This window comes from Rhinopithecus roxellana, chromosome 5, assembly GCF_007565055.1.
Source record: "Rhinopithecus roxellana isolate Shanxi Qingling chromosome 5, ASM756505v1, whole genome shotgun sequence".
NCBI lineage: Eukaryota > Metazoa > Chordata > Mammalia > Primates > Cercopithecidae > Rhinopithecus > Rhinopithecus roxellana.
The window spans coordinates 53,953,381-53,973,011 of record NC_044553.1 but is presented as its reverse complement, the minus strand read 5'-3'; the positions used below and the strand labels follow the sequence as shown (position 1 = coordinate 53,973,011).

Here is a 19,631-nt window from a genome sequence, read left to right as displayed (position 1 = left end):
CACACTTGGTCTCTTCATGATAAGACCCCTGGCACCAATCCTCCCTATTTAAAATAAAATTACTATATGGCATATACATCTTAAACTTTAAAACACTTTTAATTTGAGAGTGTCAAGTAATGCAGTAAAAACGCTAGTGTAATATTTTGTCTATTTAACTGTCAGAACCTGTATCAGCCCATTAGTCAAGGTTCTCCAGAGAAAGGGGACCCATGTGTGTATGCGTGTGTGTGTGTGTGTGTGTGTGTGTGTGTGTGTGTGTGTGTAAATGTCTCATGCCATTGTAGAGACTGGAAAATCCAAAATCAAAGGGCAGGCAAGCCAGCTAGAAACTCAGGCAGGAATTGGTGCTGCAGTCTTGAGGCAAAACTTCTTTTCAGTTTGTGCTCTTGAGGTCTTCAACTGATTGATGAGGCCTCCCCACATTATCAAGGCTAATGACTCTACTTAAAGCTTACTGAATGTGAATGTTAACCATACCTACAAAAAACCTTCACAGCAACACATAGATAAGTGTTTAATCAACAACTGGCCTCCACAGCCTGGCTAAGTTGACACTTGTAGCTAGCCATCACAGTACCTTAAACCATAAAATTGCCTCCAATGAACATGAATAAGCAGTAGGGAAAAGGAACCACTTGAGGCAACCGCCTTGATCTTAAATCCCAGCTATTTCACTAACTGTGGTTTTAAGAAAGTCAATTTTTTCTCTCTGAACCTCAGTATGCTTATTAGAAAACAAAACAAAACAAAAAACAAGTGGAGAGTATTAACACTTACCTTTTGGTGGTCTTACATTAATCACGTGAAGAGCTTAAGGCAATGAGTGGCAGTAACTATACTATTAGGGTCTACGTCTTTTATACCTGTAATCTCAGACATTAACACATTCCTGGCAAATAGTACATGTTTCAGAAATGTCTGTGAAAGGAAGAAAGGGGTGAAGGAAGGAAGAAAGGAAGGGAGAGAGGGTGGGAAAGAGGGAAGGAGAGAATGAATAAATAAATGAAGAAATGAACATAAAGCTACATTTCTGGGAAAAAAAAAGTGACTCTACTTGAGACTACAGAAAAACCAAACAAGAATAAGTAATAGTCCCAGCTTTTAAGAAATTTAGATCTGACTAGTAAATAAGGCCAGTTTGCCAATAACCATAATACAAATAGATTAAGAAAGGAAGAAGGGAATACATCTAATGCACAAGGCAATTTAATAATTCTTGTGTAAGTTCAGATAAAAAGCACATTCTGAGACTACAAAGGCTCAAAAACAAACACATGATGTATGACAACAGCCATCCAAAGATTTTGGCACCATAGTAGATGGACTAGATAGATCTAAATGTGGTTTTCTAGACCTGGATTACTTTACAAGTTCATTGATATGGACAGGAAGTTGCTAAATTTAAAACAAGGTAACAAAATGACATCTTTAGAATGATACTATCAGAATGGAAGATGTAAAGGAGAACTGTAATTCAGTCAGTTGGAGCGACAGATAAAAGATTGGAACCTGAGGAATCCTCCAGTGTTTACATCAAATTATCCAAGGAAAAGAATCTTATCAGGTGACTCAATAAGATTTTCCCATAACCTGGATGGAATATCCTTCAAGACCAACCAATTCCTTATGTTTCAATTCTGAGTCAATTGAGCAACTTTCGAGTTTCTGAATCTGCTTTGCAGACAACTTGCTGCAGAAGGGCAATATCCAAGAAAAGCATGTCACTTACTCTAAGTTAGTATACAGGCACTCCAGTCCATAAAAATAATTTTGGGGGGCTTATGAGCCTGAATTTGTCTTCTGGAAACTATAGCCACTCTGGTTTTATTTTAAAAATGAAGTTTCTAGAACTTAAAATCTGACAACCAGAAACTGCATTTCAATGAGCCAGTCATGAGACAGGCCAGGTCAAAGGCCACGCATGACTAGCCTCTATATACCCCTCCCAAATGGTAGTATTTGGGTCATACCTGAGTGTTGAGGGCTGAAAGGACCCACAGGCTTAAGGAAAAGGATGAAGGATAAGAAGTATTTCAGTGGGCAGAAATTATGAGTAGACCATTCCAGATGGAGGGAAAAACATAGCTAAGGTCCAAATATTGTGAAATACAATGTACATATGGACTAGAATAAACAGCCCCATTTTGATGGCACACAAGGTTCATACTTAGAAAGGTCTAGCAAAAATATTTTAAGGTAAACTATGACCATTTGGGGGGATTTTAATTGACCACATTGGGAAATGATTTTTTTGTTTACTGACAATGAGTAGTCACCAAGTTTTAATTTTTTTAGCTAGTTAACATCAAAACTGTAACTCTATATTAGCATAATCAACTTGTTAAAAACATAGTTGGTAACTCTGAAGGAGTGAATGACCCATGAATTGCAACAGTTCAAGTAGGAGGTAATAATAATCCAAGCTTGAAACACAGCTGTTGTAATAAAAACAGAGGATAAGAACTTGAGACTCTAAGAAAAGGATAATTGTTGGGATTTACTGAGCATCTCATTGCATGTGAAAGGTGAGGGATGTGGAAAGGTTAACCCGTACTCCAAGGCTAGTAATTAGGAGTAAAATAATGATCTTTTGTTTTTCAATTATTTATAGGCTGTTCTATAACTTTTGAACATCATTTTACATTAATGGTTAGACTGACTTAATATCATTATTTAACATGTGCAACTGGGTTCACTTAAAGCCAAATTCAAAATGCCTAAACCCAATCTCTTTATCTTTCTTGCTATCCTGTAACCACAGTAAACAGTGAGCTGAAGATTTTCCAAATGTTTCAACCACCCATAAAAACAAATGTATGTGGCCAGGCGCGGTGACTCATGCCTATAATCCCAGCACTTTGGGAGGCTGAGGGGTGCAGATCACCTGAGGTCAGGAGTTTGAAACCTGCCTGGCCAACATGGTGAAACCCCATCTCTACTAAAAATACAAAAATTAGCTGGGCGTGGTGGCTCAAGCCTGTAATCCCAGCACTTTGGGAGGCCGAGACGGGTGGATCACAAGGTCAGGAGATCAAGACCATCCTGACTAACTGGTGAAACTCCGTGTCTACTAAAAAATACAAAAAAACTAGCCGGGCGAGGTGGCAGGCGCCTGTAGTCCCAGCTACTTGGGAGGCTGAGGCAGGAGAATGGCGTAAACTCGAAAGGCGGAGCTTGCAGTGAGCCGAGATCCGGCCACCGCACTCCAGCCTGGGCGACAGAGCGAGACTCTGTCTCTAAAAAAAAAAAAAAAAAAAAAAAAAAAAAATACAAAAATTAGCCGGGCATGGTGGTTGGCACCTGTAATACCAGCTACTGGGTGTCAGGCCTCTGAGCCCAAGCTGAGCCATCATATCCCCTGTGACCTGCAGGTATACATCCAGATGGCCTGAAGCAACTGAAGAATCACAAAAGTGAAAATGGCCTGTTCCTGCCTTAACTGATGACATTACCTTGTGAAATTCCTTCTCCGGGCTCATCCTGGCTCAAAAGCTCCCCCACTGAGCACCTTGTGACCCCTACCCCTGCCTGCCAGAGAACAACCCCCTTTGACTGTAATTTTCCTTTACCCACCCTAATCTTATAAAACAGCCCCACCCCTATCTCCCTTCTTTGACTCTCTTTTCGGACTCAGCCCGCCTGCACCTAGGTGATTAAAAAGCTTCATTGCTCACACAAAGCCTGTTTGGTGGTCTCTTCACACAGACATGAGTGAAATTTGGTGCCGTGACTTGGATCGGGGGACCTTCCTTGGGAGATCAATCCCCTGTCCTCCTGCTCTTTGCTCCTTGAGAAAGATCCACCTACGATCTCTGGTCCTCAGACAAACCAGCCCAAGGAACATCTCACCAATTTTAAATCAGGCCTCTCTTTACTCTCTTCTCCAACCTCTCACTATCCCTCAAGCCTCTTTCTCCTTTCAATCTTGGCACCACCTTTCAATCTCTTCCTTCTCCTAATTTCAGTTCCTTTCCTTTTCTGGTAGAGACAAAGGAGACACGTTTTATCTGTGGACCCAAAACCCCGGCGCCGGTCACGGACTCAGGAAGACAGTCTTCCCTTGGTGTTTAATCACGCGGGGACGTCTGCTTGATTATTCACCCACGTTTTAGAGGTGTCTGACCACGCGGGGATGCCTGCCTTGGTCCTTCACCCTTAGCAGCAAGCACCCCCCACTTCTCTCCATGTCTCTATACCCCTTTTCCACTTTCCTGGGCGGCAAGCACCTCACATCTCTTCTCAACTTTCCTGGGGGGCAAGTACCCCCCACTCCTTCTCTCCATGTCTCTACCCCTTTTCCACTTTCCTGGGGGGCAAGCACCTCCCACCCCTTTCCCACTTTTCTGGGGGGCAAGCACCCCCCCCACCCCTTCTCTCCATGTCTCTACCCTTTCTTTTCTCTGGACTTGCCTCCTTCACTATGGGCAAACTTCCACCCTCCATTCCTCCTTCTTCTCCCTTAGCCTGTGTTCTCAAGAAGTTAAAACCTCTTCAAACCACAGCTGACCTAAAACCTAAATGCCTTATTTTCTTCTGCAATGCCGCTTGGCCCCAGTACAAACTTGACAGTGGTTCCAAACAGCCAGAAAACAGCACTTTTGATTCTTCCATCCTATAAGATCTTCTCGGCTTAGCAGCTGAAGACTGACGCTGCCCAGTCGCCTCAGAAGCCTACAGGACCACCACAGACGCTTTGGGTAACTCTTACAGTGGAGGGTAGGTCGGTCCCCTTCTTAATCAATACAGAGGCTACCCACTCCACATTACCTTCTTTTCAAGGGCCTGTTTTGCTTGTCTCCATAGCTGTTATGGGTATTCATGACCAGGCTTCTAAACCTCTTAAAACTCCCCAACTCTGGTGCCAACTTGGACAACATTCTTTTATGCACTCCTTTTTAATTATCCCCACCTGCCCAGCTCCCTTATTAAGTCAAGACATTTTAAATAACTTATCTGCTTCCCTGACTATTGCTGGGCTACAGCCACACCTCATTGCCACCTTTTCCCCCAGTTCAAAGCCTCCTTCACATCCTCCTCTTGTATCTCCCCCCCACCTTAAACCACAAGTATAGGACACCTCTACTCCCTCCTTGGTGACCGATCATGCACCCCTTACCATCCTATTAAAACCTAATCACCTTACCCCACTCAATGCCAATATCCCATCCCACAGCACGCTTTAAAAGGATTAAAGACTGTTACCACTCGCCTGCTACAGCATGGGCTTCTAAACCTATAAACTCTCCTTACAATTCCCCCATTTTACCTGTCCAAAAACCAGGCAAGTCTTACAAGTTGGTTCAGGATCTGCACCTTATCAACCAAATTGTCTTGCCTGTCCACCCCGTGGTGCCAAACCCATGTACTCTGCTACCCTCAGTACCTCCCTCCACAATCCAGTATTCTGTTCTGGATCTCAAACATGCTTTCTTTACTATTCTTTTGCACCCTTCATCCCAGCCTCTCTTTGCTTTCACTTGGACTGACCCTGACACCCATCAGGCTCAGCAAATTACCTGGGCTGTATGGCCGAAAGCCTTCACAGACAGCCTCCATTACCTCAGTCAAGCCCAAATTTCTTCCTCATCTGTTTACCTATCTTGGCATAATTCTCATAAAAACACATGAGCTGTCCCTGCTGATTGTATTCGACTAATCTCCCAAACCCCAATGCCTCCCGCAAAACAACAACTCCTTTCCTTCCTAGGCATGGTTAGTGCAGTCAGAATTCTCACACAAGAGCTGGGACCGCGCCCTGTAGCCTTTTTAGCCAAACAACTTGACCTTACTGTTTTAGCCTAGCCCTCATGTCTGCGTGTGGTGGCTGCTGTTGCCTTAATATTTTGAGAAGCCCTCAAAATCACAAACTACACTCAACTCACTCTCTACAGTTCTCATAACTTCCAAAATCTATTTTCTTCCTCCCACCTGATGCATATATTTTCTGCTCCCCGGCTCCTTCAGCTATACTCACTCTTTGTTGAGTCTCCCACAATTACCATTGTTCCTGGCCCAGACTTCAATCCAGCCTCCCACATTATTCCTGATACCACACCTGACCCCCATGACTGTATCTCTGTCATCCACCTGACATTCACTCCATTTCCCCATATTTCCTTCTTTCCTGCTCCTCACCCTTAATACCCTTTGTTTATTGATGGCAGTTCTACCAGGCCTAATCGCCACTCACCAAAAAAGGAAGGGTATGCTATAGTATCTTCCACATCTATCATTGAGGCTACTGCTCTGCCCCCCTCCACTACCTCTCAGCAAGCCAAACTCATTGCCCTAACTCGGGCCCTCACTATTGCAAAAGGACTACACATCAATATTTATACTGACTGTAAATACACCTTCCATATCCTGCACCAGCATGCTGTAATATAGGCTGAAAGAGGTTTCCTCACTATGCAAGGGTCCTTCATCATTAATGTCTCTTTAATAAAAACACTTCTCAAAGCCACTTTACTTCCAAAGGAAGCTGGAGTCATTCACTGCAAAGGCCATCAAAAGGCATCAGATATCATTGCTCAGGACAACACTTATGCTGATAAAGTAGTTAAAAAAGCAGCCATCAAAAGGCATCAGATCCCACCACTCAGGACAATGCTTATGCTGATAAGGTAGCTAAAAAAGCAGCTAGTGTTCCAACTTCTATCCCTCACGGCAGTTTTTCTCCTTCTCATCTACCCACTCCCACCTACTCCCCCACTAAAACTTCCCCCTATCAATCTCTTCCTACACAAGGCAAATGGTTCTTAGACCAAGGAAAATATCTCCTTCCAGCCTCACAGGCCCATTCTATTGTCATCATTTCATAACCTCTTCCATGTAGGTTACAAACCGCTAGCCTGCCTCTTAGAACCTCTCATTTCCTTTCCATCGTGGAAATCTATCCTTAAGGAAATCACTTCTCAGTGTTCCATCTGTTATTCTACTACTCCTCAGGGATTGTTCAGGCCCCCCACCCTTCCCTACACATCAAGCTTGGGGATTTGCCCCTGCCCAGGACTGGCAAATTGACTTTACTCACAGGCCTCAAGTCAGGAAACTAAAACACCTCTTGGTCTGGGTACACACTTTCACTGGGTGAGAAGAGGCCTTTCCCACAGGATCTGAAAAGGCCATGGTGGTCATTTCTTCCCTTTTGTAAGCATAATTCCTCAGTTTGGCCTTCCCACCTCTATATAGTCTGATAACGGATCAGCCTTTATTAGTCAAATCACTCAAGCAGTTTCTCAGGCTTTTGGTATTCAGTGAACTAATGGTCTTTTTAAAACACACCTCACCAAACTCAGCCACCAACTTAAAAAGGACTGGATAATACTTTTAAAACTTTGCCATCTCAGAATTCAGACCTGTCCTCAGAATGCTACAGGGTACACACCATTTGAGCTCCTGTATGGATGCTCCTTTTTATTAGGCCCCAGTCTCATTCCAGACACCAGACCAACTTGGACTGCACCCCAAAAAACTTGTCATCCCTACTATCTTCTATCTAGTCATACTCCTATTCACCGTTCTCAACTACTCATAAATGCCCTGCTCTTGTTTACACTGACGGTTTACACTGTTTTTCCAAGTCATCACAGCTGATATCTCCTGGTGCTCTCCCCAAACTGCCGCTCTTAACTCTTAAAGTAAATAAATAATCTTTGCTGGCAGGGCTATGCTGAACCTCCTTAGGCACTCTCTAATTGGATGCCCTGGGTCCTCCCAATTCTTAGTCCTTTAATACCTGTTTTTCTCCTTCTCTTTTTCTGTTTAGTTTTTCAATTTATAGAAAACCGTATCGAGTTTTTCTATATGACAAATGTTTCTTCTAACAACCCCACAATATCACCCCTTACCACAAAATCTTCCTTCAGCTTAATCTCTCCCACTGTAGGCTCCCACACCACCTCTAATTCCACTTGAAGTAGCCCTGAGAAACATCGCCCACTATCTCTCCATACCACCCCCCAAAATTTTTGCCGCCGCAACACTTTACTACTATTTCATTTTATTTTTCTTATTAATATAAGAAGACAGGAATGTCAGGCCTCTGAGCCCAAGCTGAGCCATCATATCCCATGTGACCTGCAGGTATACATCCAGATGGCCTGAAGCAACTGAAGAATCACAAAAGTGAAAATGGCCTGTTCCTGCCTTAACTGATGACATTACCTTGTGAAATTCCTTCCCCTGGCTCAAAGGAATTTGGGGAAGGCTGAGGCAGGAGAATTGCTTGAACTTGGAAGGCGAAGGTTGAAGTGAGCCGAGATCATGCCATGGCACTCCAGCCTGGGCAATAAGAGCGAAACTAAAAAAAAACAAAAAAGTATGCAAAAGGCAAGAGAACAATCTAACAACATTGCTATACAAGATTCACAAGAGTAAACTGTTCAAAAAACAATGTTCCCCAGCTAGTAAATCTAGCACTTTTAGTCCTTTCTGGAGAGCTGACACAGATACCAAGAATCATAACAGTTGCCTGACTTTTCTTATGTCAGGTGTCTAACCCATGAACATGTCCAATGCCTCTTCTTTCCAGAACCTGGTCTCAACAAAGGAATATTTAGAAAACAACAGGAGCATTAGACTATCAAAAAGTAATTCACCAGTAGTACAAGAAGCCCAAATATGCCTGCTTGTGCTACTTTATCCATACACAATCCAAAAAAAAAAAAAAAAAAAAAAAAAAATGCATCCTAATGTTTAAAATAGAGTTACCACAGTAACAAAGTGAACAGTTAAAAAGCAATGAACTTAATCAATGCAAGTCATTGTTAAAAAGATTATCCCTTGAGAGAAGTGCTAAAATTATTGCTATTTATCTGAAGTATTTTCTGAAAAGCTAAGAATGACTGACTGAGGGCTTCAGATCAATGAGGTGTTTTGTTTTGTTTTTTGTTTTTTTTTTCCTTTCAGTGAGCTAAAACTCCCAGTAGACCTAAGCTGTACTTTTAATCATGACATTAATCAATAACAATTACACCCAAGAGAATGCCAACATAGGTTTTCCAGGAAATCTCATAGGGCTTAAAGTGCTAAATTGTAGAAATAGTCAATATTATGTGTTATTAAAATAGAATTCAGGTTGGTTTCTTCCTATTTCCCTACAGCAGAACTATGGTGCTCTAGACCTAGAAATGTTGGTATAGTGCTACTCAAATTTTAATAGGCTTAAGAATAACATGGATATCTTGTTAGACTATAGATTATCATCCAGTTGTTCTGCAGTGTGGCCTCTGATCTGCATTTCTACAACCTCCTAGATATTGACCATGCTGCTATTAATAGTAAGCAGGCGACACCTGCAGTAGCAAACACATTGGCTGAGGGATACTAAGAGGGATTTGACCATAACAGAGAGATTTTACTTCTAGATATTTCAACCTAAGTTGTCCTCCTTGCAAAATAACAGAGAAAAATGGCAACACTTAACTTACTTCAAAGAGCAGCATTTTCCAAATGCATTACAAAAAAAGAAAATCAATTATCTGGGATATCAATAGGTGTTGCCAGAAAAATAGAATGCTAATAGAAAGCTGAATGAATGGTCATACAACTGAGCTAAATGAAATTAAGTCATAACAATGGCTAATAGTTGTTGAGCACTTACTATGTGCCAGGAATTGTTCTAAATCCATAATGTAGAATAACTCCTTTAGTCTTCACAGCATCTCTACGAGGTGGGAACTAGAGCACTGCATTTTTCAGATGTGGAAAGGTAGGCAAGAAGAGGTTTAAAAACTTGTCCAAGTTCACAGTGCTAGTGAGCTGATGGGTGGTAGAGCCAAGAGCCAGGATTCAACTCTTGGCAGGCTGCCTCCAGAGCATGGGCTCTGCTCTCTAGAACATAAGCACTTTTCATTATTAACAGAAAGTGTGATTCACCACAAGGTGATGTAAGTACTTGTAAGTTGCCAATGAAGGGAAATATGCAATGAGGAGGTGAAAAGAAAACTTAAGTTATGGCAAGATAGAGCATGAGAACAAGCCAGAGAAGGGAAAAACAAGAAAGTGGAAGTAATTGTTAGTGAAATAATAAATGCAGAAGAGTGTACTGTAGTAGCGGAGACATCACCCACCCAGACATAGATGCGCTAAACAGATCAATCTGCTTGGCAAATAAATGTCCAGGAGAGGAAAGCAAGGCAAGACGTGGATCTCATCAACCACTGGAGGACACAGTTTATTTCCACCAAATATACTGAAAAGCTCTCAGTCACAAGAGCCATGATTATTCTTATGTTACATATGCAATTTACAGATTATCTGGGCCCATTGCTGGGTCTCTTTCTTCTTCCTACAGGATGGACTGGATATTTTGCTTCTAACTAGCAACTTTGTGAAAGTGAGTGAGGACAATTCAGATTATTTTGATCTCATTCTGAGATTGGGCAATAAGCTTGGGAGAAGGAGGTTATGCTGTGAAACTGATTAAAATACAATCTTATTAATCCTAGATTTCAACGAACTCTCTGCCTGGCATTCAGGTTGCTGGAGGAAAAAAATACACCAAGTAGATCCAATCTGAAATATGTAGTCTGAATCAGAAAACATCCAGTGCATTATGCAGATTACATTACAGGTCAGGCAGAACGATAAATAAACAAAGTAGCTGTTTGGTTAGATGAGCATTGGAAAATGGTTCAGACTGTTCAAGCAAGTATTAAAACAAAAAAACTAACCTTGAAAACTCCTGAAGTATGCAGATTCCTGAAACATTATGAAAGAAAAAGCTTAACTGGAGACAAAGCACTACCTGTAAGCATCCTGAAGGCATCAGATTTGCAAATGTATTTACAGGCACCAAAACAGACATACTTTTGCAACTGAAACAAGAGAGGTCCTTTGGTCTCAAAGATTGAAATGTTACAAAAACGTGCCAGGAATACATTGAATATGTTACAGATTCGGTTCAGATCACAACAATAAAACCAATAAAAACAATAAAACCATATTGTCACAATATGGCAAGTCACACAAATTTTCAGGTTTCCCAATGCATATAAAAGCTATGCTTACCCTATACTGTAGTCAATTAAGTCTGCAATAGCATTATGTCTAAAAAAAAGTGCACATGCCTTAATGAAAAAAATACTTTATTGCTAAAAAATGGTGACAATCGTCTCCAGTGATCTCTTGACAGGGGATGATTTCAGGGTGAAACTGTTCCACCTCAGATCATCAGGCTGTTATGAGAATCTAATGCCACCAATCTGACAGAAGGCCAGAAAGCAGAGCTCAGACGGTAATGCTCACTGGCCCACCACTCAACTCCTATGGTGTCTATGGTTTGACGTTTGGGGATTCTTGATCTAAGGCTTCAGGGAGTCCTAATCTCTTTGCCAGTGGAGAATCTAGTCTCGATACTGGTGATTGCTGAAGGCTGAGGTGGTTGTGTCAATCTCCTCTTTTTTTTTTTTCAATTGAGACAGGGTTGCACTCCATGGCTCAGGCTGGAGTGCAGTGGCAATTTCTTGGCTCACTGCAACCTCTGCCTCCCAGGCTCAAGTGATCCTCCCACCTCAGCCTCCCAAGTAGCTGGGACTACTGGTAGGTGCCACCATGCCTGGCTAATTTTTGTATTTTTTTTGTAGAGATGGGGTTTCACCATGTTGTCCATGCTGGTCTCACACTTCTTGAGCTCAAGTGATCCACCCACCTCAGCCTCCCAAAGTGCTGAGATTACAGACATAAGCCACCACACCAAGCCAATTTCTTTTCTTTTCTTTCTTTTTTATTTTTATTTTTTTGAGACAGAATCTTGCTCTATCTCCCAGGCTGGAATGCTAAGGCATGATCTTGGCTCACTGCAACCTCCACCTCCTAGGTTCGAGCACTTCTCGTGCCTTAGCCTCCCAAGTCGCTAGGATTACAGGCGTGTGCCGCCAAGACTAGCTAATTTTCGTACTTCTAGTATAGACGGGATTTCACCATGTTGGTCAGGCTGGTCTCAAACTCCTGGCCTCAAGTGATTTGCCTACCTTGGCCTCCCAAAGTGCTAGAGTTACAGAAGTGAGCCACCGTGCCTGGCCCCAGTCAATTTCTTAACGTAAGACAACAATGATGTTTGCTGCATCAACTGACTCTTCATGAAAGATTTCTCTGTAGCATGTGATGCTGTTTGATGGCATTTTACCCACTGTAGAATGTCTTTCAAAATTGGAGTCAATCCTCTCAAATCCTGCCACTGCTTTATTAATTAAGTTTATGTAAAACCCTAAATCCTTTGTTGTCATTTAAATAACGTTAACGGAATCTTCACCAGCAGTAGACTCTATCAAAAGAAATGACTATTTTTCATCCGTAAGAAGCTGCTAGTCATCCATTCAAGTTTAATCATTAGATTGCAGCAATTCAGTCCTACTTTCAGGCTCTACTTTTTTTTTTGAGACGGGAGTTTTGCTCTTGTCACCCATGCTGGAGTACAATAGTGTTGTCTCAGCTCACTACCACCTCTGCCTCCTGGGTTCAAGCAATTCTCCTGCCTCAGCTTCCCAAGTAGCTGGGATTACAGGCACCTGCCACCACACTCAGCTAGTTTTTGTATTTTTTGTAGAGATGGAGTTTCACCATGTTGGCCAGGATGATCTCGAACTCCTGACCTCGGGCAATCTGCCCATCTTGGCCTCCCAAAGTGCTGGAATTACAGGCGTGAACCACCTTCAGGTTCTACTTCTAATTCTAGTTCTCTTGATAGTTTAACCACATCTGCAGTTACTTCCTCTACTGAAGTCCTGAACCCATCAAAGTCATCCATAACTGTTGGAATCAACTTCTTCCAAACTCCTCTTAATGTTACGGTTTTAACCACCTCTGATGAATCATGAAGATTCTTAATGGCATTTAGAATGGTGATTCCTATCCAAAATGTTTTCAATTTACTTTGCCCAGATCTATCAGAGAAATCACTATATCAATGGCAGCTGTAGCCTTATGAAATATATTTCTTAAATAATAACATTTGAAAGTTGAAATTACTCCCTGATCCATGGGCTGCAGAATGGAGTTCTATTAGCAGCTATGAAAACATTTAACTCTGGTCCATTTCCACCAGAGTTCTTGGGTGACCAGGTGCATTATCAATGAAAAACAACATTTTGAAAGGAATCTTTTTTTTCTGAATGGTAAGTCTTAACAGTGGCTTAAAATATTCAGAAATCACGCTGCAAACAGATGTGCTGTTACACAGGTTTTATTCCATTTATGGAGCACAGACAATAGATTTATCATAAATCTTAAAGGCCCTAGGATTTTCAGAATGACCAAGGAGCACTGGCCTCAACTTAAAGTCACCAGCTGCTTTAGCCCCTAACAAGGGAATCAGCCTCTGCTTTGAGGCTTTGAAGCCAGGCATTGACTTCTCCTCTCTAGCTGTGAAAGTCCTAGATGTTTCTTCCAATAGAAGGATGTTTTGTCGGCCGGGCGCGGTGGCTCACGCCTGTAATCCCAGCACTTTGGGAGGCCGAGGCGGGCGGATCACGAGGTCAGGAGATCGAGACCATCCTGGCTAACACGGTGAAACCCCGTCTCTACTAAAAACTACAAAAAAAAACTAGCCGGGCGAGGTGGCGGCGCCTGTAGTCCCAGCTACTCGGGAGGCTGAGGCAGGAGAATGGCGTGAACCCGGGAGGCGGAGCTTGCAGTGAGCTGAGATCCGGCCACTGCACTCCAGCCCGGGTGACAGAGCGAGACTCCGTCTCAAAAAAAAAAAAAAAAAAAAAAAAAAGAAGGATGTTTTGTCTTCATTGAAAAATTGTTATTTAGTGAAGCCACCTTCATCAATGATCTTAACTAGATCTTCTGGATAACTTGCTGCTGCTTCTACATCAGCACTTGCTGCTACAACTTGCCCTTTTATGGCTTCTTTCTTTAAAACCTTATGAAACAAACTGTTAGCTTTCAGCTTTTCTTCTGTAGCTTCCTCACCTCTCTCAGCATTCACAGAATTGAAGAGTATTAAGACCTTGCTCTGGATTAGGTTTTGGCTTAAGGGAATGTTGGGGCTGCTTTGATCTTCTATCCAGACCACTAAAACTTTCTCCCTATCAGCAATAAGGCTGTTTTGTTTTCTTATCATTTGTGTGTTCACTGGAGTAGCACTTTTAATTTCCTTCAATAACTTTTCCTTGGCACTCACAGTTTGGCTAAGTGTTTGGCACAAGAGGCCACACCTTACTAAGCTTAATCATTTATAGCTTTTGATTTACAATGAAAGGCATGTGATTCTTCCAGTCTTTTTTTTTTTTTTTTTTAGACAGAGTCTCCGAAAGTGCAGTGGTGCGATCTCGGCTCACTGCAAGCTCTGCCTCCCGGGTTCACGCCATTCTCCTGCCTCAGCCTCCTGAGGAGCTGGGACTATAAGGCGTCCACCACCGTGTCAGGCTAATTTTTTGTATTTTTAGCAGAGACGGGGTTTCACCGTGTTAGATAGGATGGTTTTGATCTCCTCACCTCGTGATCCACTCGCCTCCACCTCCCAAAAGTGCTGGGATTACAGTTGTGCGACACCACACGCTGCTGTGATTCTTCCTTTCACTTGACACTTAGAAGCCAGTGTAGAGTTATTAATTGGCTTAATTTCAATATTGTTGTTTATCAGGGAATAGAGAGGTCTAAAGAGAGGGAGTGAGATGAGGGAAAGGCCAGTGGATGAACCAGTCAGAACACACACACTTAAGTTTGCTATCTTACATGGGCACAATTTTTGGCATATCAAAACAATTACAGCAGTAATTACAAAAATCACTCATCACAGATCACCGTAAAAATATGATAAAATTTGAAATATTGTGATAATTACCAAAACATGACACAGAGACTTGAAGTGAACATGTGCTGTTGGAAAAATGGCACCAATAGACATTGCTTGATGCAACGTTGCCACAAACCCTGAATTGAAAAAAAAAAAACCACAATCTGCAAAGGACAATCAAGTGAACAGCAATATAAAGATGTGTGCCTGTATGTATTCTTTGCCGTCACCTCAGCACCTCTAATGTCAGGTTCTAAGGTAATGCAATCTAATTTTCTTATGCTAATAGTTCAATCTACATTTACAAACTTTTCAAATATTTTATCTAAATGTTTTCTATCAGCATGCTCCTTTTTATAAGAATCCTTCATTGTTCCAAGACACAAATCATATCCCTTTGAATTCCAGATGAAAACATTTTAGGCCTATTTAGGATTTATTTCAATAGATATGTATACACATGTAAAGCAGTTTCAATGTTATATAAAAATACACTTCATTGGTCTTATTGTGGTGACATTAACTTGGCACTCAAGAAAATGCTTCCAGGTGGCAGGCACCTGCTCTGGCTTTAAAATGCCAACCTCAAAACCTATAGTCAGGCACCAAAATGGGGAAGTGCAACAAACTACGTATTTCAGCACCTAGCAGTTTTGGCAGCTCATTTGGAACTGGTTATTGCCAGCTGGGCATTTTGCCATTTCCTTGAGGCAAAATTAAAGTGGAAGATGCAAGGGTTTTATTGTAATTTTCCACCACATATTTATATCATTATGGGTTTTGTGCTGCTCTAGTCCCCACACAGTCTCACTGAATATCTTCTTATTATGTCACTGAGATTTGAAGCAAATACAGGATGATGCAGTGAAAACAAGTGGGCACTGTGTATAGTAAATGATTGCTGAAGATAACACCATGCTTATCAGAATGGGCTACATCATTTGCAGGGCCCCTTCTTCATAAAGCAGAGGAAAAGTGCCATTAAAGGTACTAAAATATCAAGTGTTTTCCTTTCTTCCGCAGCTTCCCCTCAACCTGCCATGGTGTTATTTGCTACTTGATGTTGACATCCTTCAGGCACAGGGATATCTGCACAATAAATGCAGACCTTCCAGGGTTCTACCCCACATGCACACCCACCGCTCACACAAACTGCCCAGTGGCTAGCAGCTGAGTTCTCTCTCCTTCCAGCTGCCAGAGCAATGCTCTGTGCACCACCTAGGAGAGGTGAGCTGGGCATCTCCCTTCCCACACACAACTCTACTACACCAGCCCACAAGCAGAAGAATGACCCCCAGGAGCACTACAGTCCCTACACGAGGATGCATTAGGTATTTAGTTCAGAAGTGAGAGGTTTGCCCCACTGAGGCACCACGGTGGCACTACTAGAAGGTGTGGTCACATCAATGCCCTGTTCTAAGACCTGTGGGGCTCTTGCTTCAGACCCTGACCCTCTCTGCCAGGGGCTGAGGACAGCAGCAGTTGTTGCGCAGGATCAGGGAAGGAGGCCAGATTGGGCTTGTGATCCTAAGTGGTGGGGAAGCCAGAACTGGACAACAGCACAAATGGTCACCTGAACTAAGGCTTCAAGTCTTGGGCATGCTCCATTATTCCACCAGACTTCACTTATAAAACATAAATACAAATATAAAATCAAGGATTTCAAGACAGGAAATTCAGAGCATTACACCCCAAACAATTGTTCTCATCACTGAGTAATGAAGCCAGTCCTGATGCATAAGAACCCAAGGCCTGTGCCCACTTCTTTAGCACATGTACTAAAATTGGACAATAGAGAGATTAGCATCGTACCTACACAAGGATGGCATACAAATTTGTTATGTGTTTCATATTTTTATTTTATATAACTAAATACACACACACACACACACACACACCCAAAGAACACATAAAACTTGGGAAATCTGGATTGTGTGCCCATATCAATATCTTAGCTATGATACTAAACTAGAGTTTTGCAAAATGTCATTGAGAAAAAACATGCAGAGTTACAAAGGATATCTTTGTATTATGTCTTACAATTCCATATTATAATTATCACTGCTAAAAAAAAAGACCCAAGGCCTATTAAAAGGACACATACAACATACAGGAAATCAACAGCAAAACTACCTATACCTAGATATAACCAGAACACTAAATTGAATATAATTTGACTTTCATATGTAAAGGGCAATCCTTAAAATAACTTGCTTGAATACAAAATCTGCAAACACTATGTTCACCATGTTATTCCTCCTGTCAGAAGGAAAGTGTTCAGTTATTGTATTAGTTCATTTTCACACTGCTATAAAGAAATACCCAGACTTGGGTAATTTACAAAGGAAAGAGCTTCTGCATGTCTAGGGAGGCCTCAGGAAACTTACAATCACAGCAGAAGGCAAAGGAGAAGCAGGCACCTTCTTCACAAGGAGGCAGGAGGAGAAGGGAGAGTGCAGGAAAAAGTTCTATGTATAAAACCATCAGATCTTGTGAGAACTCACTCACTATCAGGAGAACAGCATGGGGGAAACTGGCCCCATGATCCAATCACTTCCCTCCCTCCACACATGGGAATTACAATTCGAGATGAGATCTGGGTGGGGACACAGAGCCAAACCATATCAGTTATATTTTTTGTTAAAACTTATCTCATCTAGCCAGGCATGGTGGTTCACATCTCTAATCCTAGCACTTTGGGAGGCTGAGGCGGGTGGATCACCTGAGGTCAGGAGTTCCTGACTAGCCTGTCCTACATGGTGAAATCCTAGTCTCCACTAAAAATACAAAAACTTAGCCAGGCATGATGCCACATGCCTGTAATCCCAGCTACTCAGGAGGCTGAGGCAGGAGAATTGCTGGAACCCTGGAGGGGGAGGTTGCAGTGAGCTGAGATCATGCCATTGCACCCCATCCTGGGCAATAGGAGCAAAACGCTGTCTCAAACAAACAAACAAAATATTTCTCTCATCTATTTAAGATAAAATGAAAATATGCATTCTAGAAACCACAAAAATACTCTGGAAACTTAAGTGTCTATGTGAAAGCATATCTTTATTTATAAAAAGAGGAGACAATTGTATGTGGAAAAGCCCAAAATCAACTTTAAAATGTTAAATTCTTGAATATAGAAAACTGATCCACATACATTTTCAACTGGAAGTACATATTTGATGCTGCTACAGTTACTTAAATTTTATATACAAAAGACAAAACATCTTGCCCATCAGATGGTGAAACATCACAAATATAATAGGGAAAATCTGAATTCTTCAGGCTGACTTCCCAGAGGACCTGAGCCAGACAAGAATTCTATGCTGCTCTTTAGGACTGTATATTGTGAATAGATGACCAAATGAGATTATTCTCATTACAGTTCTAGGGAGAGGGTGAGGCCAAATCTGTAGGGCTGCAAAGACAGACACTATCCAAAGAGCACCTATTTCTACTTAAACTGTTAGATGAAGTAATGGAAAAAACTTGCTTAATACCACAGGGCCTAGCACATTCAAAACACTCAACAGATATTAGCAATTAATATCAACAATGTCAGCATGCTTGCACTCTGACCTGTTAAGGGAACACTGACTCTCAATGTAAATTACACTTCCAATTACTATAGCTACCATTTCTTGCTCTGTCAGACGATGTTCACAGCCAAGATCAATCCACCTTTTGGTTCTAGCCAAGACTTTGCAGAGACCTGAACTGTATAAACAAAAAATAAGCTAGGGATCAAGTTAGTTTTGCCAGGGCTAACTCTGTACCTCTGGGTAAATACTGGGCTGTTCATTAGCAAAATGGAATTTGAATTTCAAAGATGAATGAATATTCATTTACTGTGGGTAATTACATACTAAGGTATTCAAAATATATTTGTTGAATGAAAGACTGAATTAATGAATCAGCTAAACTCCCTTGCAGCTTCATTTTAAAGTTAAAATATGAAAGTAGTAGAGAAGGAACCACAAATAAAACAGTTATTTTGCTCAGGACCTCACTTGACTATATTGTCTGTCCCACTACATAATTAATCATTGCCAACCCCAGTCAAATGTGGGTATGGCAACAACACTGTGTCAGGGTTTGCCAGGTGTGGCAAATTACTGCATCTTCCTCTTTCCAAGTTTCAGCCTGGAGTCTAACAAAAAGCACTTAAGAACCTCCCAAGGCAGGGATCCTGACTACACCAGTGTACTAAGGAACTGGGCTTTTTCCCTGCGCGGTCGGGGGAACTCAAAGTTCTGAATAGCTAACCTCTTATGCCTGCATGTGCTCCAACTGCAGTCTGCATACCTGACTTTGATGCACTTTTTCAAAGGTATATGCAAAACCCTCTCCGCTCAACTTAGGCTCAGATCCCAGGCTGGCTGCTTGCCCTGTCTCGATGATTCCCTGCTGCCTCCATTGCTGGCACCGACACAAATGTAGCTTTGTATCTACTCACTACAAAAACCTTGAATCTGTTCTCTTCTCTCATTGATTCCTTAGCACTCGAAGCTAAGCTAATTATATTTTATGCAATTTAATTAACTATATGCAAAAATTTTAATGACTAAGCAAAATATAGGAAAGAGCCAACTTGAACTGTATCACCACATAAACAGTGTAAAGGATGGTTTAATATTTAAATAAGTGCCAGTCTAAAGGAAGATGACAGAATGCACGTATTAACATAGATGAACAAACCCAAAGTGTTTTGTGTTTATTCTCATTTTCTAAATTGTGTCATTAAAATCAACTGTGGTTAATTCAGATCTATTTGAGAGGTTTCTCACTGACTTTACAATGAAAAGCCTTCTTTAAAAAGTGCATCAAATGACCTTTTAATCATCAAGGAAAAAAAAAATTCCACAGTTGACTGCACACTACAACAGTAAAG

At 41.6% G+C, this 19,631-nt stretch overlaps 1 protein-coding gene and 1 non-coding gene across 4 annotated transcripts in view; one reads left to right on the top strand and one right to left on the bottom strand.

The window, feature by feature from the left end:
* Positions 1 to 19,631, bottom strand: part of PRKD1 (protein kinase D1) — a 355,712-nt gene that overhangs the window by 222,847 nt on the left and 113,234 nt on the right. The window lies entirely within an intron of this gene.
* Positions 16,504 to 16,606, top strand: LOC115897828. Its single transcript, XR_004057612.1, has one exon. It is a non-coding gene; the product is annotated as a U6 spliceosomal RNA (small nuclear RNA).